The sequence below is a fragment of the Apus apus genome, chromosome 6, assembly GCF_020740795.1.
Source record: "Apus apus isolate bApuApu2 chromosome 6, bApuApu2.pri.cur, whole genome shotgun sequence".
Taxonomy (NCBI): domain Eukaryota; kingdom Metazoa; phylum Chordata; class Aves; order Apodiformes; family Apodidae; genus Apus; species Apus apus.
In genome coordinates, this window is record NC_067287.1 from 2,645,294 (window position 1) to 2,673,172 (window position 27,879).

Consider the following 27,879-nt stretch of genomic DNA (forward strand, 5'->3'; position numbering starts at 1 on the left):
CTGAGCAGGTAAATTTCAAAAGCAGAACTACTTTTACAGTTAAACACTAAGAGTCTCTAGGGCTGTGGAAAAAAAATTATCCAGAGAAAACCAGATGCAAAGTTGAGATCCCACAGATACTATTTTAAGTTAATACTTACAGGAACCCTCTTTTAGGGATATCTGACAATTAAGCAAAAAAGTCACAAACTACTGCTGCATTTGATGAAAGAACATCCGTTTTCATAACTGTTTAATGTAAGTAGTAAACACTAAGGTAAACATAAATTACAGTCCACAGAATATAAAAATGGCAAAGAAAGGATTTGTTACAAGTTTTAGGATAATTACTTGGACTAATAATGGCATTAATTGCTATTTTTAGTGATAACACATCTCAGAGTTGTTTAAAATATGTAAATAGCTACATTGGAAATGTGTGCCTGAACTTGTAAATGAAGCAGATTAATTGAAGTAAAGTCAAAATACGTTTATGAGTATTATCTGGTATTTCAAAGAAGTGGTAAAAAAAGGAACTGAGGTGTTGAAAAAAGTTGAAAAGTGAGTATGAGTATGACAAAGTGAGAATATCTCACCAGCTAAACAAGGAAAAAAGTTACAAATAGGTAACAATAAAGATTAGCTATAGTAGTGATACTGAATTGAGAGCATAAGATCACAAATGACTACAAGTCTAGTTAGAGTAACTCTTGATTATATTCATAAAACCTTCAGAGACTAGAGGCAGATGCTCATATAGGCACCAGATATCTTTAAAATGGACTTTTCAATGAGAATAACCTGTAGCACCAAAAAAAAGAAGTTTCATTAAAGGCTGTAAGAACATGCAAGGCAGGAAAAAAAGCATAATGAAAAAGGCAAACACTCCCCAAACCAAAATCACACAGCAGCTATTCATCAACTGCTAAAAAGCTACTGAAACCCTGGAAATAGAATTGCTCTTTGGAAGCACCTCCTAAGAAAATTTCAAAACACAAGCTCCAGGGACAAACCCCCACGGGAAATCACACATGAAGAACTACAACAGCCAACTTCAAGGGATGACAAAGTGCAGCTTCTGGTGCATTTCCCCTACCGTTGTTTTTCAAAAGGAGTTAAAACCTTGAAGAAACAGTCCATGACAATTACATCAGAAGAAACCAGGAAATACACAGCAAACCTGTTTACCATCTGCTGGTGCCCCTAGAACAGCACACAGGATGGCAGAGCTGCTGTCTGACGGGCACAGATTTAGACTGGCAACGGTGACAACCCACCCCCTGCAACTCCCAGCTCCTTTCATTTAGAAACCCTCCAGTGACACCAAATACTGGTAACTGCATTTCCACCTTGAACTACAGCTTGTGCTACTTCGAGATCACACAGAGAGATCAGTCACTGCAAGCTGTCAAGAGGAGCAGAACAGTACTTTCTTAGTATTTAAATAAATTATAGCTTCAATGAGGCTCAGAGGCTGGAAGCTTCACAACAGCAGTTCTGCATAAAATGAAAACACGTATCTGGGCAACAGTGGATGCACCTATAGCAAGGAGACTGCAGAATTTTCATTCATCAACATCTCCTGTTATTCAGTAGCATAATATATTTTATTTGGTTGGGTTTTTTTAACAGCTTGGGTTGGAAGGGACCTTTCAAAGCCATCTAGTCCAGCCCCCTGCAGTAAGCAGGGACATCTTCAACCAGATCAGGTTGCTCAGAGCCCCATCCAATATTTCCAGGGATGGGGCATCTCTCACCCTCTGGGCAACATGTGACAGTGTCTCACTACTCTCACAGGAAAGAATTTCTTCCCAATATTTAGTCTGCATCTCCCTTCTTTTTAGTTTAAAACCATCACCCTTTTCCCTGTTGTTGCAGGCCCTACTAAAATGTCTGTTTTGTGCAAGAAAAAGCAATCTGAGAGCTTTTGAACTATGTAGCTAAAGAGTCTGCAGTTGCTTTGAAAAACCTGCAACTGTTCCTTGCTTTCAGAAGATTTTTATAAGGTTTGAAGGATGTCCTATCAGCAAGCTCACACTCAGCAGCATTTACACGAGGGGGGAAGTAGAGAGAGCTCACACCTCTCCCAAGGCAGGTTTAGAGGATGCTGATGGAGTGATATTTACATGCAATCTCTCACACTCACAAATGTCAGAATACACTAATTTTTATTAGCATACTCATAACCTAATACCAGAAATACTGGAATATTGGGAAATTACCTTGTTTCTAAAGCTTATTAAATTATAGAAATTAAAAATTAATCTGGAAATGCTTTGGCTGTACAAGAATTCTTGACTTTAGTCAATGAAAAATTCAAATAAATTAACAAATAGATTTATTCCAAGTAAGTACTTGGTATTTGTTAATTAATTTGTGACTGGCAAAACATTATTTCCATTTTGCAGGAAGACAACATGGCTTTCAAAATTTACTTAGAAACTGCCCAAGTTTTCAGCATGCTACCCTAGATAAACCACCATCAACTCTGTGAACAAATATTCTACTTAACTTTCAAATGTTGACATTGTGAATTGTAACTGTAACTTTTCAGCCTTTATATTTCCCAAGTTAGGAAAATAAGGATCTGAGAACCTAAGGGAGACATTGGAAGGTAGAATTAAATTTGCTTTAGTCCAAATTCTCACAGCTTACATTTGTATATATTACCAGTTTTAACTGTTTGGTCTTGAAACAAAAAAAAAGGCAGTCAAAGGGTTGGTCTGGGATTTTTGGTTTGGGTTTGCTTTAGTTTTTTAAAAATGTGTGAATGAAGGCATCTGCCCATATTTAGATAACTCAAATATATTTTATTAGATTGCTCCAATGTCCTTTAACATAGCCACTTTTCAAATGTCATCATATATGAGAAATTAAGTGCACAGTAGTTATAAACACGAAAGAAACACTGATTCATATTTATAAAAATGGCAATGACGCTTACAGAGATGCATCATACACCATTTATTTTTATATTAAACCACAATTAAAATAATTCAATTCTATGAAACTGAACAGCCTTCACCTAAGAATCTGAAGGCTCCAATTTTGTTTTATCCAGAAAAGGATGAAGTTCCCAGACAACTAAAAATATTCCATTGCAGTGCTATGGGTCAAACCTCAACCACTGTCCAAGTGGAGTCCTCCTTCCATCAAAATAATGTGGCTTTGTATGAGACAATGGGAGAACATGAGCAGTTCTGCCTTGTATATGGCTGGATGCAGCCCTGTGATTTTAATTACAGGTTTTCAGTTTTATCATTGAATGTTTAATTACTTTTAACACAGAGTTAAGCAGAAGAACTGAGGTGATATCTGTAGGCTAAAATCTCTTGGCCTGCTGAGTGCTGACTGGGCTTTCTGCCCTGAGCTGGGATGGATACTCATTACATAAAGGTATATCTTCACAGGTTTGATTAAATCATCAATGAGTGCTGGAAAATGCCCCATTTCAATTTGTCCAAGCATACTGAGGAGAAGCTGGAAGGAAAATGCAGCCTTCAGACAATACAGGAGAAGCAGCAGCCACTGACTGCACACACTTTTTGCTGTTGACTGTGGGCAACTCTGCTGCTGTAGCTACACAGAGTTTCCTTCCTGGGCAACGATCCCGTTCTCCACATCTGACAAACAGGAGGTGAAAACTCAGCAACAGACACCACTGTGACTTGTGTTCTACAAGCAATGACCAGATGATCACATGTACTGGTGGTATTTCTACATTTACTGTGCATAAACCCAACCTGAAAACCATCAGGTTCTATTTTGTTTATGTCTGACTTTCACTTTCATTTTATTCAATCCATTTGGCAGGATACTTTGTTAATAGAAGAATCTCACGTTTTCTATTTTGTGTCCTCCAGGCCATGGTTCCAGACCTGAGGAGGCCCATGTCAGACACCTAAAACAGAGATGCCTTTAACTGCTGCTCCATGGTATTGCTCCTGCAATTGCTGCCTGAATGAAGACACTGATGGTTTTGAAGGAAAGTTGATTTATTTGTGCAACATTTCATTCAAGAAAAAAATATGCTGTCTAAATTCTGAAGGCTGTTCAATTCTGAAGTTACTCTGTCTAAACAGGATCCTATTTCAATTCCCATTCTGAGTTTTCACAGCCCTTTTATTTCTGCCCAATTAAAACTGCATAAATCTGAATAATCTCAAAATGGAAGAAAAAAATAAATTATTTTTCATTATGCTTTACCACTAGAAACTACAAAAATAACTGTTTGAGCTGTACACTCAATTGAGTGAAATTTTCTATTATAGAACTGTAACTGAAATAGCTTAGTTTTTCTGAATTCAACTAGACTGAATATAAACAGATAGAACACAAGTTCAGTATATTCATACTTAATTTCTTTATTTTTATTTTAAACCCACCAGTTGTTCCCTGTAATTATAATGTACTACGATAACAGAGACGTCTTAGACAAAGTCCTGAAGGCTGCATTCAAGAAACAAGTTTTGGGGCTGGAAAATCCCACGTTCCATATCCCAGCTGTGATAACAATTCCCTCTCCTCTTTCAGTGTATCACAACTGCTCAGAGTGGGATTCAGCTGAAATGTAAGCATCAGGTGCCATCTCTGCCTTGCCTGGAGCACAAAGGCCAACTGAAGGCTGCATGGAGCAGCAACTGGAGAGCAGGCAGGAGACAGATGATAAAAAGCCCTACCTGTTCACAACCAGGCACCTGCATCCATCTTTCCATTCTGTATCCCAATTAAAAAAATAAAATCTTTTTTTGTCTTTGTACATAATAATAATTTGAAAAAGAAAAGCTAACATTTTGCATATGGATGTTAGAAATTCAAATTGGTTGGTGGGAGCTAAATCTTCTTAAATATAGTAATAAAATATGTCCAAATGAACATTCACCTTTATATTATCAAACACAAAGATGTCTGAGGCAGGTCAGGCACTTTTAGGGCTCAACCATGTTTTTGATAACATCACTTTACATAAATTTTAGTGGAAACTCGACTCTGCTTTTAATCCTTAACTTCTAATCATCTGCTAGATAAGATGTATACAAAACATCTATATAAACCATATGGTCCTGTGAAAATGTGGCGCTGAACTGAATGAAATGCAAGCTCTTGCCTTTTCTGAACACATCTGTTGCTGTGGCTTCTGACAGGATGGCACCAAAAGGGCTCCCACATAAGCAGGACAGAAGGCAGGAAGCATTTTGCACATGCTGTGCTAGGCTGCAATTACCAGATCCAGAGGCCACCTGTCACGGGGCCGAGTGGCACACATTTCCAGGGGACAAGCTGGGGGAAGCAAGAGGAGTTTTCAGTAGATGTGAGGCATGCCCTGCTTCCTTTGCTGACAGCAGTGAAAGATCTCCTTCCTTCCTTCTCTAACTTCTTCCTCTTACCCTGCTACACGTCAGGGGGACTGCTGCACTCTAACACTGAAACTATTGGTTATTTGCAAAGTTAGCCAGAGCTGGGGCACAAATGTGAATTGTCCCTCTCAGAGCAAGGTACTGCACGTATAATTGAACCATGTCTCCCTTTAACCTAAAAAAATCCCCCCACACACCCCAAACAAGCCAGGATGAGACTTCTTCAATTATATAATCAAACACAGAATTTTTACCATTGACATTTTCATTATTTGCAATGATGAAGTTCTGCAGCACACACTGAATATGACAGCAAATCATTACACAAGTTCAGAAGTGATGAGCTTCTACCCTCTTTGGCACATTTCAGTTTCGATAGCAGCCAACTTTTCCCTCATTATAAATGGATAAACTAAAGATACCATGAAAAGGCCACTTAAAAGCAAAACAAAATAAAGGAATGCAAATTTATATTGGAGTTACACAACTGCCAAGAATGCTCAGAGCCTACTAATCTTCTGTTTATTACTCTTATGTTCTCCTCTTTGCCTCAACAGTGCATACGCAATACTGAAAACTTTGAAAAGTGTATTTTAAAAGCTGACTTTGAATACTGTGAGCATGAGTCAGACATAATTTACATGGCTGAAACTTCACTAAATAACTCTGAAATTATACCACCATAAACCTTGTCAGGAATACTTATTTTCAGCTCCTTCATGTATTCAGTTACTGTAATCCTGAGCCCTCTCCCAACAGGAATACATTTAACATGATATTAAGAGGCTACCATCAGTCACTTTTCAAAGCACAGATGCAAAAGAGTGTGATCAATACAGCAGCACATAGGAAGTTAAGTGACAGGGCTGAGAACACATCGCAGCCATTTGAGCCCCAGACCTTTCACCACAGACCATATGCTCCCCTGGCATCACAACATGTCTTTAACAACCAGACAAGCTTTTCCCACACTAATTTTGTTTAGCCAGACTGCTCCAAACACACCTCCTTTTTTCAATTAGCCACAGAAACATGAGAAAGTGGCCACAGGCCCCTGATGTCTCTTAATGGTGCAGCAAAGAAAAGGGCTGAAAGCTCAAAGAAAAGCTCTTCCTTCTGGAAGATCCCGTCAAGCCTGTGGGTTGCAGCAATGCCAGGGGAGGTTTAGATTGGAAACTAGGAAAAATTTCTGCCCCAAAAGGTTTGTCAAGCAGCGGCACAGGCTGCCCAGGGCAGTAGTGATGTCATCATCCCTGGAGGGATTTAAAAGATGTGCAGATGTGGCACTTAAGGACATGGTTTAGTGGTGGGCTTGGCAGCATTAGGTTTATGGTTGGACTCAATGATCATAAAGGTCTTTTCCAACCAAAATGCTGCTATGATTCTAATATGAAGGAACATGTTCAGAAAGGAATCTCTCTCACATTAACTCCCATGAGCCTCATCCATCACATCACACTGTTCTTCTTGCCTGCTGCCCTCTCTGTTCATGCCCTCTGGTGCTCCCTTGCCCGGTGGAACATCAGACAACAGCCCGACAAACACTTCCACACAGCAGGGGCTTTCGAGAAGAACCAAAGAGATAGAAGTTCTCTCCCTCGCCACAGGATAACTGAAGGCTCCACTATTCATAGGAACATCATGGAGATGTGACAGGGATCCATGGCACTCTAGGGAGGTGCAGACACCATACATTCAGATGATAATTTTGAAATTTTTTTGAAGTTATTCTCCTGCTAGAATTAGCATGCATAATGCTGACCTGTACAGAATAGGAAACTCAAATAATAAAAGATACCTGTAAATCATCAGTTGACTCTGAAGGCTTGAAGGAAGGGCAAAAAACTATTTTTCTTTTTAAAGAACAGATGTGTTTTGTTATCTACCAGAAGGTAACAATTACTACTGCTCTCAGAGTCAGGCAGACAAACCTGTGGAGACTGAAGTTCTTCACCTGACAACTGTTCACTCTCCTGACACTCAAAGTCCAGTCAAAAAATGACCAATTCTCTACCCACTAAGAAAGTAAAACAATGTGCATTTGGGTTGGATTTTTTTTTTTTAGTCCAACCTACATCTTGACACTATTGATTTCCCATTTTTGCTTTTTTAACCAAGTTATACCTGTTTGTGTACAGGCCTATTTTTTACTCACTGAAGTCCAATATTTAAAATATGTTCAAATAATAAACCAGTAGTCTAATTCAGTATCCTGAGCACCAAAAAAGTAGTATTCATTAGAGAAAACATTCCAAAGATGCTAAATAATCTAAATTGAGAGTAATTTGTTTCAAACTATGCTGATACCTGATATCATTTTTACAGCAGTGATAACCATGCAAAATGTATTCTGCTTTGATAGTCTTCTCCTTAGATTCAGATCCTACTCATTAAGAAAAAGTCTCCTGAATTGTCCTTCCTTACTCTATTTGTAGAACAAAAATGAGAAAGAGCAGCAACAGTTAACCTTTTTTTTTTTTTTACTGTTAATGCTTCTTATGAACACAGTGATATACAGAACTGCAGTATGTGTACTTGCCTAACATCTACACTTAAAATGGTGTTAAGTCCAGGTTCATGGTTCTGCTTAAAGAATGACAACAAGAACTGACCCTCACACCTTTAATAGACCAGTTCGCACTTGTTCTTGTAGCTCTGACAAGGTGGGTTTCATATACTAAACTAACCATTTTATCCATGAACAGAACATATTAAACCCACAAAACAACAAAGGTTGTTACAGGGATCTTACTACCTCCTAAATCCACTTCAGAATTCCCGCTAAAATTAATCTACAAGTTCCTGTTCCTTTCTTCTGCTGATGTCCTCTTCCTGGTACGCACAAACACCAAGAGAAGAGTCTGAAGCTCTGCCATGACTATGGCATAGATGGAGGCTTGCTGCTGCTCAAAGTTGGAAATGCTTATCTGAGCCACACACTGACCCTTGCCACTTCACCTTCCAGTTCTGGTCTATGCAATGTTAACTAACAGCTTACAAAGACAGTAGCCTGGTCATACTCCCTGTCCATATCACTATTGGAATATCAACAAGAAGTTCTAAGACAGCCCAGAATGTTTGTCCCCCTTCTTTAGTATTTTAGTCCTCATTGTATGCAGAAAATGTTCATTCCTTCAGTCATGCAACTAATCCCAAAGATACCAACTGGTATCTTTACAAACAGTCGTTACATACATACACCAAAAAGAGAGTTTAATTGCTGAACAATGCAGGATGACTGTACAGCAGCTAGACATGGGTGATAAATACTGCTCTTCAAATATTAAATTAGATATAAATAACAGCAAGGGGTCTCACCACAGTACCTTCTAAAATCTCTTTTATTAGACTATGATTCAGGACAGTAACAACATAATCTAGTGTTCAGAGACTACAGCAGGAACAGATTTCTAATCCCAACTGTGACACTGACTTGAGCAAGTTATTTCCTTTCTCTCAGCTGCCACTTGTCAAATTAGATTTTTTCTTTGACTTCTAAGTCACTACAAGGACGTAGCAATAGATTCAACTTTGAAATAGTTTAAAAACAAAGCTATAAAAGATTAAAAAACAAATTAAGTACTCTGAGGGTATGCTAAAAAAATAATTGTGGCAAAGCATAGCCACCTAAGCATATCAGGATGGAACTGGAAGAAAATCCATAAAACAGTCTATAATCACTGTTGCTACCTTGTATTTGTGTTTAAAAGTAAAAAAAGAACTAAGTGAGCATGTTTGGCTCTCACAGCTAACACTAGGGACAAACTTTTATCTGTATTTTTTTCAGGGAACAAAGAGAAACCCTTTATCAATGATGAAAAACATGGAAGTTGCTTCTCATTTCAGCCAAAGGTACACCAGGAAACAAAAAAAGACCTCAGGAGTTATGTCTAAGATGTATTTATAAGCAAGGCATGATGGTCAACACCAGCAACTAATACCATCCTCTAGCACTGGAGCAAGCTCTCAAGGTCATGGCTCCAAGTCTGGTGATGTCCAAGAAGTGTTTGGGTAATGCTCTCAGATGCATGGTTTAACTTTTCTGGCTTGATCCTTGTGGGTCCCTTCCAACTCAGGATATTCTATAATTTTATCATCTATCTTAAAAGCACTAGCAAATATAATGAAATCTAGAGAAGTATAGGCATTAGTCACTGTGGAAGTGAAGCTGCTATTCCTACTTACAGATTTTCCAAATAGTATGAAATTGAGATGTTTGTCTTAATTTTCATGTTGCCTGCAGTGCCCTGAAGTAGAAAAAAAAACCAAACAACACTGTTACAGTATTTTTTTCTGCTGTTGCTTTTCAATTCAGTGAGGTTTGAAGCAGACACAATGATTCTGGTTTAATTCCTGGAAACTCTACATTGCATTAGCGCTCATTTTAAAGGTTATGTTTAAAATCAAAAGAGTTCAAAATGGATCTTTTCAAGCTAATACATACTCCTTCAAGGATAGGGTTTAAGCTCACAAAATCATCCACTGTTTGAAAAGAGAGAATAGGCAAGTACTGGTTTGGAGCTTGAGCTCAGAGAGCTGCTTCTACTCACTCAACTCTGCTTCCCTCCCCCCCCCCCTTTTTTTTTTTGCTTTTCCATGTAAAAGGCAGGCCTGGCATCCCAATATGCTTTGGCCAATATGAATTTTAACATTTGCAGTGTTTTTGTATCATTTTTGTCATATAAAGTATCACTGACATGAGGTTTAATTAAACACGTGACTACAGAAAAGAATACAGATTTCCCCATTCCAACATTCCACAAAATTATTCCTCCACTGGCACATTTAGGTTATTTATGAAAATGTACAGTTGATTTATTCCATGTGACACTGGTAAACAAATTAATGTCGAATGTAATTGCCTTTGTCTCTTCAGCTCAGAATTGCCTTTTAGTGATATTTATCTGAAATTATGACCGACAAAGAAAATAAATTGTAATGGAGCTTATAAAATAGATAACAGTTAGAAGTTGACAAGTGTCACAATTGTTAATCTGGATTTTAGTTCTCAAGGAAGAAGCAGACTTGATCAAATCTTTCTGCAATGAAGGCTGTTTTTGTGCTGTCTCATGTTTCCTGCAGTATTGTACTTGCATACATTTTTTTCTAGATTTATTTATTTATTTGTTGCATTTGTATGAACTATTCTTCCTCTTTCTTCCAAAGCACACCAGAAATCTCTTTTTAAGCAACCTTTTTTCCTAGTGAAATGCAAAATAATAAAATATTTGTAACACCTGGTCCATAACTAACACTTAAACCCAAAAAACAACACTGAAGTAAAAAAAAATATATCCTTAATCATTATTATATAATGCATACTGCCTGAGCAGTATTAGCACAAATCATTAGAAAAATCCTAAATACAAATATTAGTGTTCAAACCCAACAATAACCCATCTGGCTTGCATTATCTAAAACAAAGTTTGGATTATGGGAAGCTGAGAAATTATGACAACATGAACTATGTATTCCTGAAAGACCCATACATTCTCAAAATTCCTATGTTTAAAACATATCTTACAGCTATACTGAATTACACACAAAAACCCCATACAGGTATTAAACACCTCTGCTCAGACATTTCCTCTGTGAACATTTTTTTAGCAGAGAAAACATTAAATACATATATTTTAAACTGAAGATACAAATAAGGAATGAATGCCCCAACCAGGACAGAGGTTTTAAGCTATTGTTTTTTTTTACCTGAAGGTCTTCCCTTCCTATTGGCTCATTTTGAGACTCACAGCAGTAGAAATGCATTTGGATCTGGAAGTGAAAGTTTATTTTCTTTAAAGAAAAAAAAAGTGCAGACTGGAGGATGGGAAAGGAAGTAAGCAAAAGAAGGATGTCTGGATATTTGCCACAGTGAATATGAACTGACTTAAGTAAAACTTAGTTATTTTTGCTTGGAAATGTTTTTTCTTTTTAGAACAAATTACCAGAGCCATGTAGGCATGAGAAATGGAATCTTAGGCTTGGGACCTGCACTCAGGATCTTCAAGAGAAATCCATGCAGGGATATAACAACCCTGACCATACAAAGCAGGGCAGTTCAGGCTTTCAAACAAATTCACCTATACTAAGATAATAGCATAATTGACACCTTGTAATTAAATATTTTACGAACATATGCATGCATGCTAATTTTCCAGTATCCTAAAACCAGAAAAGTGCTGTTACTTCTACTTGCTAAACTCTGGAAGAATCAAAGCCATAAATTCCTGGTGTTATCAGACAAAACAGCAAAAAGCCTTTTCCTCTAATACTCTACATTCATACTCACTCTTCCTGCTTTGGGGTGGGGAAGGAGAAGAGGGAGGACTTGTTGGGTGGAGAAAATAAAACTTCAGGTATGCCCACACTGCTAACACCAGGGTGTAACTGCAGACAGACAGACATGACCTAGTTTTCATCTCACTAGCTTGGGTACAAACAGCAACGAAAAAGGCAGCAGCAAAAGTGCCTGTGAGAGCAGCTAGAGCGTGTTGAAGCCTGTTCTGCTGCAGGTTTACTGCTTTTTGTACCCAAGCTAGTTTGAGTACTCCTAAATATGCTGCAGGCACACCTCTGAGGCCCACAGCTGAGCGCCCGGTGCTGCCTCTTCTCCCAATAACCAGATGATCATTGCAGAAACAAAGACCCCAGAGAAGCAGAGCAGAGGGGCACTTCTGGCAGACACACATATGGTAAGCTACACATTTCCGAGCTAGCACGCTTCTCACAGAGTCCCCTGGTGACAGTGGAGATGTTGTGTCAGAGCTTTTCTCTTCCTATTTCCTTTTGAGACACGGCTCTGCTCTCCATGAAATAGTAAGAGCACAAACAGAAGCAGAAACTAACTGGCAGGTTGTTGTTTTTTTTTTCTCTCCCACCCCCAGCAATGATCCCATGCACGAAACACAAAATTGCCATCTCCTGCTCATGAACTGTGTGCTGACCAACATTACAGAATGCCAAGATGCTGAAGGCCTTTCCTTAAAGTTTAAGTACAATGTTAAAGTTTCTGTACCCAGGAAAGTCAAGCAACTACAAGAAGGAAGAATAAAAGGAAGGAGGAAGCCCTCTTCTCCCTTTAAATTTAGGAAGTTATTTTCCCTATCCAAACAGGAGTAATGGTTTTAAGCTGGAAGAGGGTAAATTTAGGTTAGACACGAGGGAGAAATTCTTTGCTGTGAGGGTGGTGAGACCCTGGCCCAGGTTGCCTAGGGAAGCTGTGGCTGCCCCATCCCTGGCAGTGTTGAAGGGCAGGTTGGATGGGGCTTGGAGCAACCTGGTCTGGCAGGAGGTGTTCCTGCCCATGCAAGGGGTTGGAACCTGATGATCCTTAAGGTCCCTTCCAACCCAAACCGTTCCATGATTCTATGACAAACATTACTTCAGTGCTCTTGTCACTGTTCCTGAAGACAGTACTGGCTGGTTGGGACAAAGCTCTCCAAGTTTACTTGTTCTGTCATCCTAATAATACAACAGAAAGAAACAAAAATGGGCTGATGTGCTGTTACACCAAAGCCTTAACAATTGCCTCTCTGGGGCACCTTTCTCACAGGTTACAACAGCCAGAAGAAATTTCAAGTGGGCCAAATCTGAGGTTACAGTTGTGTGCTGGACTGACAGGGAACTGCCAAGTTAACAAGCTGGCAACACACAGACCAGTGGAACAAGCTTATTTCCACATAAATGCTTCATAATAAAAAAAAGCACCTATTCTTGTCCACACAGACTGAAGAAATACCTGCAGTAGCAGCACACCAGAGTAAAGACACTTTATTCCAGTAACAGCAGCAGTTGTTAAGCACTCTAAAAAGACAGCTCTAGGTAAATAAGTGATCCAGCGGAATTTTCATAAGGTATTTAATAAAACCCAGAAGGTGGATCAATGAGGATTACTACTTCATTAACACAGATGAACTTTTCCTCCAAAAGAAAAAGAAACAAACTACCAAACAGTAATACCCCTCCAGCTTTATTCCTTATAGAAACCTACCCAGGTATACTTCATCTCAACATCAGCATTCAGTCATCTATCCAGTGGTCTGTGTTTCCAGCTTAGTAAAGGGACACAGCACAATACCAAGTAACTACGTTTTAGTTTTTAATTACAAGTATGATTATGATTAAGAATCAGACATGCCAGGTAATAAAAAGCAGCCGCCACACCTTCAGAAAGGGTCTGGGTTTACAAACTCACCTTCCAGACACACTTGCTATGTCTCTTCCCCTTTGAAATTGCTGGGTCTTTATGACAAATTAATATTTGTGTGCTATGAGCACCCAACACAGTAGTGGAACTGAAAGGTCTGGTCAGGATCTAAATGCATCTTGTCACACCACTACATTACTTTAGGACTTGAGGTGTTCTTTACCAACCACAACAGCATCACACGGTGTTTGCATCAGGCTTGCTAGGGAAAGGAGGGGGCTCAGGTGGGTGCATACAGCCCTGTGACACCCCTACACCTACCAGCAAGGGGAGAGGGCAATGCACCCAGGATGCTGTGCAGCACCCACCAGCTATCTGTGCTCCTCATGAGGCCAGAGCACTGGCATGTTCTCTGCAACGTTAGCGTTCACCATGAGGCACGTGACAAGGTCTTTCCAACCAGCCTAGGCAAGCCTGCCGGACACAGAAAGCAAGGCCTTCTTTACCTATGAATTTATAGACATCATAAGGCAGAAGAACCTACTTCATCCTCTGTCGGGAACATCAAAACCTTCTAATAGGCAGGTGAGATCCAGACAGTCTTGCAGAGTCTCTTAAAGAAAATAGCACAAATATGTGTTCTGAGCTAAACATCCTAGTGTAGGCTGGAGAACTTCCATCTGCTTCCTCAGCAGTTTGCAGATCAAGTTCTAATCTAAAGTAAAACATTTATTCTCCTCTGCATTTTCCTAGAACAGGCAACAGCAACTTCCTAACACAATCTCTACACAACTATTCTGCTGTATCTGAACAGTACTACCATTAGCAGTGATTCTTTAAAATTGTGGGTAGACACCCAGCCATCATTTTGTACATGCATTCTGATGGAATAAAACTTTCCCCTAATATTTCTGTTGCAGTAAAAGGTGTTTTTTTGTTAAAAAAAAATAAATCCAAATTGAGACAACTACTATTCAATTCCAGAAAAACTTCCTGCAGAGATGAGTTGTAAAAAATCCATACATAAAATAAGAAACATGACAGTACCACTCATCTCTTCCATGACTGGGACAACAAAGACACGCTCCAACTCAATCACTGAAGCCCAGGAGATGTTTGGGTGACCCTGGTAAGGTCTGTTACTCTTGATACATATTAACAAAGCACATTCTTCTAGGTCCCCAGCAGCCTGGGGCATCTTCCTTGCACCCTGCTGAGTGGCAAGACATGCCAGAATTTCAACTGTCTTCTGGAACAGGCTAAGGATGTCCAGGAATACAGAGCAGCTCCAAGGAGAGGTACCAAGGAGATACCTGCAGTGCCTGGTTTTAGATACATGATGGCAACATGAGACTGCCTTCCCCAAGAGCCAATGGACAGGAAAAGGCTGCTTCAGACACGACACAGCTCCTAACCCAGCTGTTCATCAAGCGCTATCAAGCCCAAAATTTATCAGGGAAGGTTTCATTCCAAACTTAACTGCTAACGAAGCAAGCTCTAAAGAACAGTTTAAAGAAAGCACAAATTATTTATGAGTATGGATACTATGACTTTTGCAGAACACAACTGTACCATGAAATATTCCTAAGGGATACCTTGAACTGCTGGGTAGAGAAAATTCAGCTACATCCCCTTTCCCTTCTTCCCAGTGTCCAGAAAGAGCTGCAGAAATTAAAAAGTTTTCAGAAGATTATTTCTGATTTTTTTCTGGGAGAAGTGAGAGGCAAGCATTATCTTCTCAAAATCCTATTTACAAATGAACCTAAACGTACACAGCCAAGTGGTATGGCTATCTCTGCTTTTGTAACACTAAGGTTTAATGCAACATTTTGTCATTTTTTGAACTTGTATTTCCACTACAGCGCATTATATATTATGGAGAAGCAGAGCAGCCCCAGAAGATAACATACCAGCAGCAGAGAGCACACATACCAAATACTGTCACAGTTTGCTGCAGGAACAACTTCCAAGCCTCAGGAGCTTCCTTGGCAAGCAGTCGCTCACCTTCACAGCAAGAGTCAGCTCAAATTACTGCAACTGTGAACAGCTAAGTTACTTCATTTGAGTTACAATGCTCAGGTTAGCCCCAGTAAGCATAAACTTAGCCAAAACTGGAGCTCAGAGTAGTTTGACTGGCAGCTGATGAATTTTGCTAATTAATGTAAGTTGTGATAACTTGATAGATGGCTTGTGGTTGAATTTCCATTCAGAACATGCCAATAGTTTGACTCACAGACATGCTTTGCCCCAGACTTTGTATCATCAACAGGTAAAATAGAAGCATGTTCAAACACACGGTTTGGATTAACGATTTCTGCAAAAATGTGAAGCCTGTGTAATCTGATACTTTGGAGTATTCCTACAATTCCTACAATGGCCAAGACGTCCCGGCTTTCCTGATTGCTCATTATTCCCCTAATCTGCTAATGCTGAAAACTAGCACTGCTTTAATAAACCTTTTCACCACATTGCATGACCTGCATGAGTCAGCTGAACTCCAACTATCAGTTCTGCAGCCAACCATCGAGAGTAACGTGTCCAAATGAGTCTATGACTCTGTGAGAAACAACAGAAATACCCATTTGCTTACTCAAAACACACGTAGGTACATGCTGATCATACTGCTGAACAACACCAAAAATGTGTTTAGAAAGCTAACAGCCTCTTCTGTGAGGAAAGTACAAGCCTGGGTATTTCTCCTCTTCCTATCTCTACTATGGGGAGTTTGAAAGGTTTCCTTTTGATATCTAAATGTAGACCTCATGTTCAGATTCTGTATGACATGTTTATGGACAGGAGCAGCAGGATTTCAGACTGCAACAGTGAAACAAAATACAGAAGCAGTCACAGTACTCCTCTGAGCCCTCTTTATGGTCACCACCCGTGGGAGACACAACCCGAGAATCTCAACCAATGAGCCTAAAGAAGAACCAGAAGAGAAGCAGCCAGAGCTGCAACTAAGCAGTAGCTGTAATCTTTATTATGATGGAGTGAAACAAGGAAAGTTACTTCCCGTTTTCAAACTATAACATTATAGTTATGAGGGATCTTATAAGTAACAAGTTGAATGACCTCAACTGCAAAGGTAGTGCTAACAGTATTTTCCTGATCACCTCTGTAGCAACTAAGATTGTCTCAAAACAAGGAGAAATAATAAATATTTAACTACCAATTGATTTTAGGAAGCTTGCATTAATTAAAAAACCCTAGAAAACAAAAACCAAAAACACCCAACCCCCAAACTTGATTTACAGGTCTAGCAAGTATTACTGCATATTTCTGTCAACTTCCACACTCCTTGTAACTCTATCACACTGGTAACTTAATAGTGCTATATAGTTATTAGCATCAGAGAAGCCTCCCAGTATGAATGCGTCCAGTTGCTGAATTAAATGAAGAAGGACCCTGCAGCCATCTTAGTTTGGGCTCCTCACCCACAGCAGCCTCAGGAGGCTTGGGCAGCTTCAGCAGCAAGAATGACTTCTGCTCTGAGTTCTGGTGTGGCATCCTGCTAACTTTACTTTTTTGCTCATTTCTGTCAGATTCAGTCAAATTCCTGAGCAGGGTAGTTTACTAACCCTTTGTCATCCCCAATAAACAGTTCAATCATTAACAGCAGTAACAACCTGTGTACTACACAACAAGTCATTTATGACCCTCCTTTTCTTCTTCCCTCACTAGTTGGGGCTTTTCACCTTTTCTGCTTCTGTTGGTGTCTTAGTTCAGTTGAATTCTTCATTAATTCATTCATTCATTCCTTCTGTTGGGGGTGGGGGAGAATCAGAGTATTCTTCAGTTAGGGGATAAAGAATCCTTTTGTTCTGCTCAGATTGGTAATTTATAAATTTGGTATGTTCTTCCTCCTGTATTGATTCTGACCTTGTAATCCAGAATGGTCAGAGGACAAATGTTCCTTCACAAGATGCCCTCAAAACCCTACAGAAAAAATTTAAGGTACCACTTACTTAAAAATAGAAACTAAGGTCTAAATTGGTAGATTATAACATTGATCTGGGCCCTTTTATCTGTGCTAAAAAAGCTGTAGAATATATAAATCTACTAGAAGTCTCAGCACAGAAGAAGTCACTATTCTGGACTCCTTGTAGAATTTCTCCAAGGGCACAATTTTACATCCACCTCAGTTTTACTACACTGTCCTAACTATGAATTTACCAGGGGACAAGAAACTGGACTACCTTCCCATATACATTTTGGTTCCTTTAATGCTTTATTTGTTAAATTTTTTGTTTGGTTGGTTGATTTTTGGGGTTTTGTTTGTTTTTATACTAGAATGTAATTTTTAGTTTTGGAAGAAACAGTAAATTGCTCCCATCTCATGTCACTGTTGAAGGGTCTAAGGGTTTGTAATACCAGCACACAAAAAAAACAAACCCCAAAGGCTGTGCTAGAGAACAGCACACTGTCCTTACCACAGCACAGGGTTTTCTTCTACAGCTTCATGCAAGGCAAAGATATGAACATAAAGCAGTGCTCCAAGCCCACCTAGACCTCTCTCACACTTGGACAGTTGCACCCATGTGAAATGTGCCTGGGTACAGCAGCATATTCTGTCTACTTCAGATTAAAACAACTACACACATACTTTCTGTGGCACAGATCACCCTGGCCCAACAGCATTTAGGTTCTTATCTTCAAGTATGAAATGCACCTCATTCTGTAACTGCTAGGTTTGTAATTAAAGCAAGGCCACATCTGGGCAAAATCTTCTGAAAAAACACTGGAATATTCCTCTCAAAAATCATGTTCTTGAGCAAGTACAAGCCTCCCATTGCCTCAATAAATCAATGGTAGCTCTTCCCAGCTGTGTGAAGGTGCACACTTTGCCAGCGTAACCTTGCATTGTTTGTTACTAGAAAACAGTTAATTTGGCTAACCAAAACCTGGGCTACCAGGCAGTAATCCTCACAAGTGAAATTTCATTAACAAATCTGAATACTAGGAAGGCAGGGAAGACCAGCCCCTCCAAAACCAACCATCATTCCGTAGACACTTGTTCTACTCATAATTTGTCAGTAAACGGCTCAATAAACTGCATATTGGATGTGACATATCTAATGAGCATTTCCATGTCTGCGGAAGTGACAAGTTCCCAAAATATAAGGTCTGATTCCCAAATTATTGCAGCCTGGATAATGTCCACCTGCCTTCAGGCTGTTGTAGTATTCCTCATTTCCCTGGCTAGACAATGGACAGGTGGCACACTCTCAGAAAAGTTCCATTAATGACTCTACAAAAGTTCCCAAATATTCACATCTGTATGATGTCTTTTTGTTTCAATTTCCTTGCATCAGAAGTCAGTTACAGAACTTACAGAGCTCTCCAGCCTGTCACAACCCTTCTTTGAGAGGAGCCAGTGCCTCCGAGAAGTCAAAAGGGGCTGGTAGAAAGCTGCCCATAATTCTCACAAAATCTCTGGTTGCAACCTGCCAAAAAAACAGTCCAGCCCCATGCAAGTTCAGCTCATCCCACAGTGGTGGAACTGGGGTTTGGCACTGGCTGGAAAAAGGCAGAAGGGAAGAACATAATGGAATGTTTTTTCAAAAGTATTCAATTCTGGGGTCCCCAACATAAGAAAGGCATGGAGCTCCTGGAGAGAGTCTAAAGGAGGCCACGAAGATGATCTGAGGGCTGGAGCAGCTCTGCTCTGGAGACAGGCTGAGATAGTTGGGGCTGTTCAGCCTGGAGAAGAGAAGGCTCCAGGGAGACCTTAGAGCACCTTCCAGTGCCTGAAGGGGCTCCAGGAAAGCTGGGGAGGGACTTGGGACAAGGGCAGGGAGGGATGGGATGAAAGGTAATGGTTTTAAATTTGGAAAAAATTCTTTGCTGTGAGGGTCGTGAGACCCTGGCCCAGGTCGCCTAGAGAAGCTGTGGCTGCCCCATCCCTGGCAGTGTTGAAGGGCAGGTTGGATGGGGCCTGGAGCAACCTGGGCTGGTGGGAGGTGTCCCTGCCCATGCAGGGGGTTGGGACTAGATGATCTTCAAGGTGCTTTCCAATCCAAACCAGTCTGGAAATCTATGATGATTCTATGAATCAGCTGTACCTTAGCTTAAAAAAGGTGGTGGCAAACACTTGTGCAAGAGGGCTTAAGGAAGACAAACATAATCCTTCCGAGTGCAATAAATAAGAATTATTACAGGTTGTTGTTATTCAGGCTGACTACAGCAGTTACAACTTCAAGAAGTCAGCAGCAAAGTGTGACTGCAAGACACAGCTGTCCACAGCTGAGGTATAGACAGCACTGCTCAGGTACTGGGCTCTGCAGGAAGACTCCATACCTGTTTAGATTTGTATAAGTCTTTGCACAGGCAGATTCTGTAACATTATTATACACTGATACTGACCCCCTGTCATAATGAGGGTCAGAATGAGCCAAGCACCTAAGCAGGCCAATCCCATACACCTAAAATAACAAGAAATTTTCTGTGAGAATGGCAGCTGAGTAAAGGATAATGCTCAGGATACACGCAAGTCTCACACAAGTCTCAACTGGCAAGGACATGACTGATCTTCCAGAATTGACAGCTTCAGCACAGCCTACCTGGCTCCACCTGCTCCACTCTTCAATACATCCACACCCCACTTTCTCCAGCCTACGTTCCAGAAGCATTACCAATTCACAGGGCTGGGACGACAGCTAATTTTCGTTGTTGTTTTAAAAATGTTGATGTCCTTTTAACAAATTCACTGCTGGAGACAAAGTAAAATCCAGCTGAAACATCTCAGTGAGGTGCACAGCAGAAGACCAGTGGCACAGGTGGAGCCTAAACATCCAACTCACCTGCCAGAGAGAAGGGAGCTGACAAATTAGGGCATGAACCCTTTGGCCAGCTGACCCTTAACTAACTCTATTAATACTGCCCTTGCCCTCAAGAGGGGGGGCAACTCTTCGGAAAATCTACATGGATGTGGACAGCAGTATGGGGAGAAAAAACATCCCTTAAAATCAAATATGTTTGTGAAGTGTTAAATTGCTGCAATTATCCCTTCTGTTGCTATAATTTCTCCTTAATGATAGTCACTCAAAAAAAAAGGCCTATTAAAATCTCTCTTTCAAGACATCAGCACTCATTTTTTAACCTGTGCTCTCAAGACACTCTCTCACACTATAGCTCAAGAACTGCAGAGCAAGAAGACATCTAAAGCAAAACCAGCTTTGAAATAGGCTAGTATCTCCAATTTCCCTCATGCTGGTAGTTCAGTGTTCCTTTGACATCCTGTCCTTCGTTACCTACTGTTGGCTGAAGATAATCTCTTCCAGGCTTCTCAAATGCTGACACAGGAACCTCTGTGAGCACACTGAACTACTTCCTTTTCTCCTTGAAAAGATTTAATAACCCACAACTTTCTTCTGTGCCCTACTTGTAGTCTAGCATTTTCCTCCTTTCTGTATCAAATCTGCTAAAATAAAATTTTATTGAGTGTCAATTCAACAAAGGAAAAACTATAAAGTTAGTTCTGACAGCTCCCTTCCTCAAAAAATTTAATCAAAAAGGAAGAAAGGAGAAGAAAAAAATCCTTTACTCTTGAAAAGATGAATCGAATAGCCTTAGGTATTCCATAGCTGTATTTATGAAAAAGTTTTTGGACACTAAACACACAAGTCTCTATAGAAATGGGGTAAGTGTTTTGCTCAAGTCATAAACTTCTTTTTCCATGGCACAGAGAAAAATATGCTGCACTCCAATGGTAGCCATAAGCTCAGCTAGGGGAGAGGTACAAGTCCCATCCAGCTCAGAGGGAAGTGAAGCAATGCCTAGGAGATAATGCCATCAAAAGAAGTAGTCTCCAAAAAAAGCCACATCCATCTACACACAAACATATGCTATTCACATTTAGGACAGCAATTATCTTCTCTACAGAAGCAGTGTTGTGTCCAGATATTGGAGATTTTTTTTTACCAAAACCATGTTATTAACATTTTAATAATATTGCAATGGTAGCACCAAATCACAGTATGTAATGCTAAAAGGAAAAAAGAAAAAGATGGAATGTATGACTGTTACTTTTCGATATAGAAAGGGCATTCTATTGTATTTTAAATTAAAAAGAAAAAGTCACAGTAAATGTCCTATAAAGCCCCCTTTTCATCCCATAAATGAAAATGAGGCTGGTACTCTGGAACATTGAACATCTCTAGATATTCCCCAATTAATACTTCATACTGCAACTTTGCAGAAATGTATTATTGTCCTCACTTTTAGCAAAAATAATTACGTTTGATTTTAAAATCTGGTATTTTATAATAGTGAGAAAAGCATCTAACAAGAAAGATTATCACAGATTAATCCAGCTGCTGAGCATGTAGTTGTAGTTCATGCAGAAAAGGCAGTTTCACTTTGTTAAGATTCCCCCCAATCTGTATGCAAATAGTCAATTGACCTGTGTATGATGTAAAATGTAAGTAAACAACCAGATCCTCTCAAGTCTGGTTTTCTAACTTAAAGCAATTATTTATTAGCATATTATTCATCAAATGTCAAATAACGATAAAAATGCCTAAGTAACTCATTGCTACTTTGCAGATAATTTTCTTTCAGCTGATTGAACAAATCCCTTTTTCTTGTTTTTGCCAAAACTGCATGAGAATATTTATTTAAAACAATGTTGTACAGCAGCTGTAGTTTAGAGAAAAACATAGATCTAAATATTTTGGGACAGGTTTGGGGTGTGTTTGGTTTTGCTGTTATTGTTTTTTAAAGTCTTGAACAGAAAAAAAGGAATGCAAAAATTAAGTTTATTTCTTTTAAGTGCAGATATTACCTTATAGTCAAGCTAAGCAGCTAATATTGAATTGTATCAGCAATTTGAATTAAGCTGTCCAATAGAAATTAAATTTAGAAATCATCTCTCTCATTCTAACAAGTCTACTGTTCATCCTAAATTAACACTTTTCTTTTATTCTTTGTTGAAATATGTGAAATCATCCCCTGTATAAAATCCAAAATAATTTTCCCAGAAGTCAATAATAAAAAAATTTCCTCATCATTACTATTATTCTATACTAGAGTAATACCAGGGCTCCAGCTTTGACTGGCAAATGCACAGAAAAACACTGTTCAGAAAAGGCACATAAAATTATTCCGTCAGTCATTGAATTCAAAGGGATCAGACAATAATTCTTAAAATGTGGACTGCTTAATGCTTATAAAATCAACACATCTGGTTCCTATGTCTGCTCAGGTTCCTCAAAAATTTCTGTTCCTTTTTCTGCTGAAATATTTAAGCACTCAAAATACACAGGAGCTGATAGTATTGAAGAGATCCTCCTTTCCTCACGAAGGTATACTGAATTTATTTCCTATGCCAAAAGCCATGCTTCAGACCATGATCTCAGACTAGAAAATGCTAAATCATATTAAAGCCCCTGTTCAATAAAAAAATCCTTTCTGGCTGAATTCAATGGAAGAACGTTTGTCCCTGAATATGTACGTCTAGAAATGTTAATCTGAAAAGGAAGATGCAAGCACTAAAAAAAAAAAAATAAAAAAAAATCATCCTTTTATTAACTGTAAAAGACATGCTTCTGTTTTTGTGGAATAAATTCACAGCCTTAAACCTCTGAAGAGTTTAAAAAAAATAGTCAAATTCTCTACCAGAATGCATTTGCTCAAGTCTAAAACTAACAAATGCTAAAATTTTTGGCAACACATCTGCATTTCTGGATCATTAGGTAGTCAAACTATTTTTTTATTTTGCTTGCATGATGTTGGATTAGAATAATCCACATAAATCAGTGGTTTCCCCTCACTAGGAATACTGTGTTTACTTCTGGTCATCTGATGTCAAAAGGATGCACACAAAAATAGAGAGGTTCAGAAATAAATAACAAGAATTACTTGCATGTACAGCAGTGGATAAAAACTGTTTACTCAAGAGAGGAGTAAGAAGGAATATCGTCAAAGTAAACAAAACAATGGTGAGGCACGCTGAGCATTTCAGTCACCCTTTGGAGAGTATAATGACGGGATGCTTTTCCTAATAAAAACTTCAACATGTAGGTCTTTGTGAAGAGCTGTTTATGCCACGGGAATGGCAGAGGCCTCCAATGCCTTCCTCCAACCCAGATGTGGAGGTTGCAGCCACAAGTAAGAACTGTGGCTGAACAGTTCTGCAGGACAAAGCAGGACAAAGAAAAAGCTGAACTCCAGTCATGTATTTAGTTGCCTGGAGACTTAACTCGTGGAAACCTAAACATCTAGGCCGAAGTCGTGAAAGATATTTAAGCACTTCTTTTCTACTGATACCAGTTATAATTTGAAAACAGGGGGGTTTGGTGTCCTGATGATCTAGACTGTAACAACTTTAAGCTCTTCCAAGTCTAGGTTGCAACAGCGACAATATTATCAAATTATTTATATGCCTGACAGCAGTAGGGTGCCTATTTATTTCCCCTTTCAAATAATTCTGAGACACTATTGCATGTAAAGACTGTGACTAAGCAGCAATTTCTAGTTGATAGTGTGTGTGGAAAGACAAGCCAGGAGGCTTCATACTCCTATCTTCAGTAAGGCTACCAGGTTTTTTTCCTTATGCACTTCCCATCTCCCCATCACTACCTATTACTGGAACTCCTTCCCCCTGCCACAGCAAATATTTTTTGCAGTGGCACAGCCACCGGCCTCTGCTCCCCAGATGCCTCCTACTTTTCATTACAACCCTGATTACCTTTCCAGCCCCCACCCCCCAGCCTTCAGCTCTTCTCCAAATGCTTGCATTGCCTCCACCCCCTTCTCTCCCTGCTGCCATTCACACCCCCACTCTGCTGCTTCACTCCTGACCACCAACCCCTCTCCCCAAAGTCTGCTACTTCCTAACATCTTGCTGCTTGTTTCCTTCCTACTCCCACACCACAAGGCCTCTCCAGAAGCTTTCAGCTCTAATCCTCCTTCTTTTGCAGAGAGTAAACATCATCTTCCCTTAAAACAAGTGTACCTAATGTCAAATACTACAGGGAATAGCAGGAAGAGTTATCCAGAAGCAGCACCTTGCAACTTCAGGGAACTTGCCTCTCCAGTGAAGCCAGCTTCACCATCCTCTGTTTGCACAGAAATAAAAGTATTTCTACCTCGTGATGCATTCTCTGAAGTTTCAAGTTTATCTGTGACTCTACAAACTCCCTGCACTACTGACACACAGAAAAATGCCACCGAGTTGAGCATCAAACATTACTTCCCAGACCAACTAGAAGTCAGCAGGTTCTTAGGTATTTCTATCAGGGCAAAAAAAAGTATGTGAGTCAAGCAAAAGTAAACAGCAGGAGAGCCTGTGCAACCTGAGGGAAGAACAACTACAGATCACACTGGACAGGATCAATGCAAGATTTAAAAAGTAGCAGTTATTTGTAAATTTCTCACCAGCAGAGAGACTCGTAACCTAACCCTAAAACACCACCACTCTGTGCAGACCTCTAGGATACACACTAGCAGACTTTTCTCAGACCCTACACTGGGACATGAAATGTAAGTCTCTGCAAACTTTCTTTCAAGACAATAATACCTGGAGATGCCTTAAGTTACCTTCAATTTAAGGTTCACCAATTGCCACCACTAGAATGAACATTTCCATATACACATTAATTTTGACCACTATCTACCAAAACACAAACTAAAAGCTATTTCATTTTTTTCTATAATAGAAACTAAGAAACATGTTGGATACTACAAGTACATTCCTATGCACACACAATATTATAATTCTTTGCAATCATTAGGACAAGCTGAATATGAACACTTCTTTTTACTGTTTTGTTAAATGCAACAATACTAAAAATTGGAATAATATACTTCCAACAGTTCCACTATGAGATGTGTCTCAAGTTGTTCTACCAAACCCACAACTTCAAAAAACCCAAACTGAATAAAGTTAAGCTTATTTTTATTCAGCATAGATCAGTATTTAGAGAAAGCTGACTGTTTTCAAATAAAAGAAAAAATAGTAAACAACGGGTTCTACAAAGTTGATATATTCATTCTCTGACAAAACAACACTTACTGCTCTGATAGTTAAGAAAAACTATGTAGTTCTTAAACACAGGAATACCTTTACTGACAAAGTATTTTTAAGTTTCTTTTACATAAAAGACCCACAACCCTTAAAAATTATATTTTAATTTTCTGTTTATTTTTTTAGTTCCAGGGATATGCCCGTTAAGTCCTACCTCACCGTGTGTCTGCAGTTTCTTAGCAGAACTCTTACATCAGACAGTGACAGCAGTTACAAAAAATTATTAAGACTGATTCATAACTGAAGTTTTTAAGAAAAGGAGCATGGGAAAAAGACCAGCAAAAACCACAAGGACAGGAAGAAAGCTAAATATGTAAGGTGATCCGCCAGGAATCCACATACCATCTGATTAAGAAGCTGCTCTAACCACCAGCTTTTGGGATCATTACATGGTTAGAACTGCTTACTCCCCAGTACCTTTGTGAAGTTGAAACTCATGAAAAATTCAGGTTTAGGGCTTGATCCAGCACCCAAGGAAGTTAATAAATATTTTAGCACTGATGTCAGTGAAAACAGAATAGATTATTTTTTCCTTTAAGAGTAGAGATTTAATATATAGACCTTTAATAACAAAATATCAAGAATGCAAATATTTTCTTGATATTTCAAAACAATTAAAATCAACATATATAGCAGTATTATAATACCCCAAAGCAGAACCCTAATACAAACTTACTTACCAGAGAATAACAACTTGGCCGAAGTCTGATACAACAAAGATGTTACAAGAGTAATGCAACTTTCAGAAGAAACATCAACACTACCACAGTGAGTGCTGCAACTTTATAGCTAGTATGCTCTGCACAGATGGACAAGTAATTTTTAGAAATGAATCACGCTGCAAATGATTTTACTAATTTTAAAACAGAGGTGAGGAACCAATAGCCTACAGGCCAGATATGGTTTGCTTCTGCAGTTCAGATGGCCTACAGACTCAAACGTGCTTTATTACTTAATAACACCAAGGCAGACTTCAAGGAAAACCACGTGTGTTTTAAAAGGCTCCAACAATTCACATATTTTTAAATATGTAATCATTAAACCCAAACATCAGCCTAAAGTTTAAAGCTCTAAATGAAATCTATGTTATTAGTTTGCCTTTTTTTTTTTTTTTTTAAACACACAAACTCTTGAGTTATTGTCCACTAAATATAGCACATTCCTCCTAATTCCTGAAACTGAGAAGGTGGGACTTCAGAGACCTCAACATTTAAATTGTTTCAGTAGAGAAGAGTCAAAGGTGCTTTGACTTGGGACAACAGCCTATACAATGGTTGTAGTAGAAGAACTTTGATACCTGCTCTGATACAGAGGATCATACTCTACAGCCCCTATTTAGGACAAAACTTTCACTGAAATCAACACATGTTTTGCCTTGAGAAGATGCAGCCCCAGATACAGATCTCCATCTTTCATAGACAGCTCCTTTCAAAGTGCAAAGCATTTCTGAATCAAGCATATGCAGGATTCTAGACGTGAAAAGAACAAGTGAAAAAGAATGTATTGAGAAAGAAATCACAGGCCACTGCTCCACTTTCATCCTTTCTGCAATGATTTGCAGCTGCCACGAACATATTGATATTTAGTAAACTGAAGGCTGCAGCTTTAATTGAAGTTTGCCTGCTATAAACAGTTAGCTGCCTGGCTCTGGCCCGCACTCCTAATACCATCAGCAGAACAGAGATGGGAAGCATAAACAAACCTTTTAACTAGATTACAGTTTCTAAAACGGTCAAGAAACCCTTCGGCAAGAACTCCTGTCTGACAGAATGTTAAAGGAGGAAAAAATATTTTGAAAGAGTCTCTTAGAAGAGCCTAACCTTTCCTAAGATAGTATGAATGAGTCTTCTGAGGAAAATGACTCCAAGTTTTCAAAGGGGTCTATCCTTGAGAAACACAGTCTGATCCTTCAAGAAAATAAAACAACTCAGAAAACTTTAAAATAAACAGTTGCAAAACAGAATTATATTTTTTTCCAAATACTTTCTCTTAAGACTTCGAAAAGCAACAAGAAAAGCTTCTGAACTTTGAAATACCAGATCTCCTATCATGTCCCATTTCAAGTGGCCATACTCAAGAACAACCTAAGAAAAACATGTTGCATCACCAATTTATACCAACATGTCTACCTGCTAAACCTGATCCTTCCTAGAATTTGCTTTAACAGATCTTCTTCCCCATGAAAATTAGAAGGGGACAAGGTATCTCCCCTCCCCTTCTGCTCCCAAGCCCAAAGATAAAAGGAAGTTCTGTTCTAAAAAAAAGTCAGTTTTCTGACTACTTTGTTTCTTTAATCAGTGGGGTCATTTGCCCCCTTTTCTTAGTGCTTTGTTACAAAAACAGCAGATACTGAAAAATTTTTCCTCTCATCCAGG

General features: G+C 39.1%; 1 protein-coding gene across 6 annotated transcripts in view; it reads right to left on the reverse strand.

Annotated features, from left to right (window-relative positions):
* Positions 1-27,879, reverse strand: part of MBD5 (methyl-CpG binding domain protein 5) — a 143,695-nt gene that overhangs the window by 109,987 nt on the left and 5,829 nt on the right. The window contains exon 1 of one of the 6 annotated variants that reach the window (XM_051623499.1): positions 26,185-26,594. The exons of the other annotated variants lie outside the window; for them this stretch is intronic. The gene's annotated coding sequence lies outside the window, so the exon portion shown is untranslated. Of the gene's footprint in view, positions 1-26,184; positions 26,595-27,879 lie in introns of those variants that run through there. 6 annotated transcript variants of the gene reach the window in all.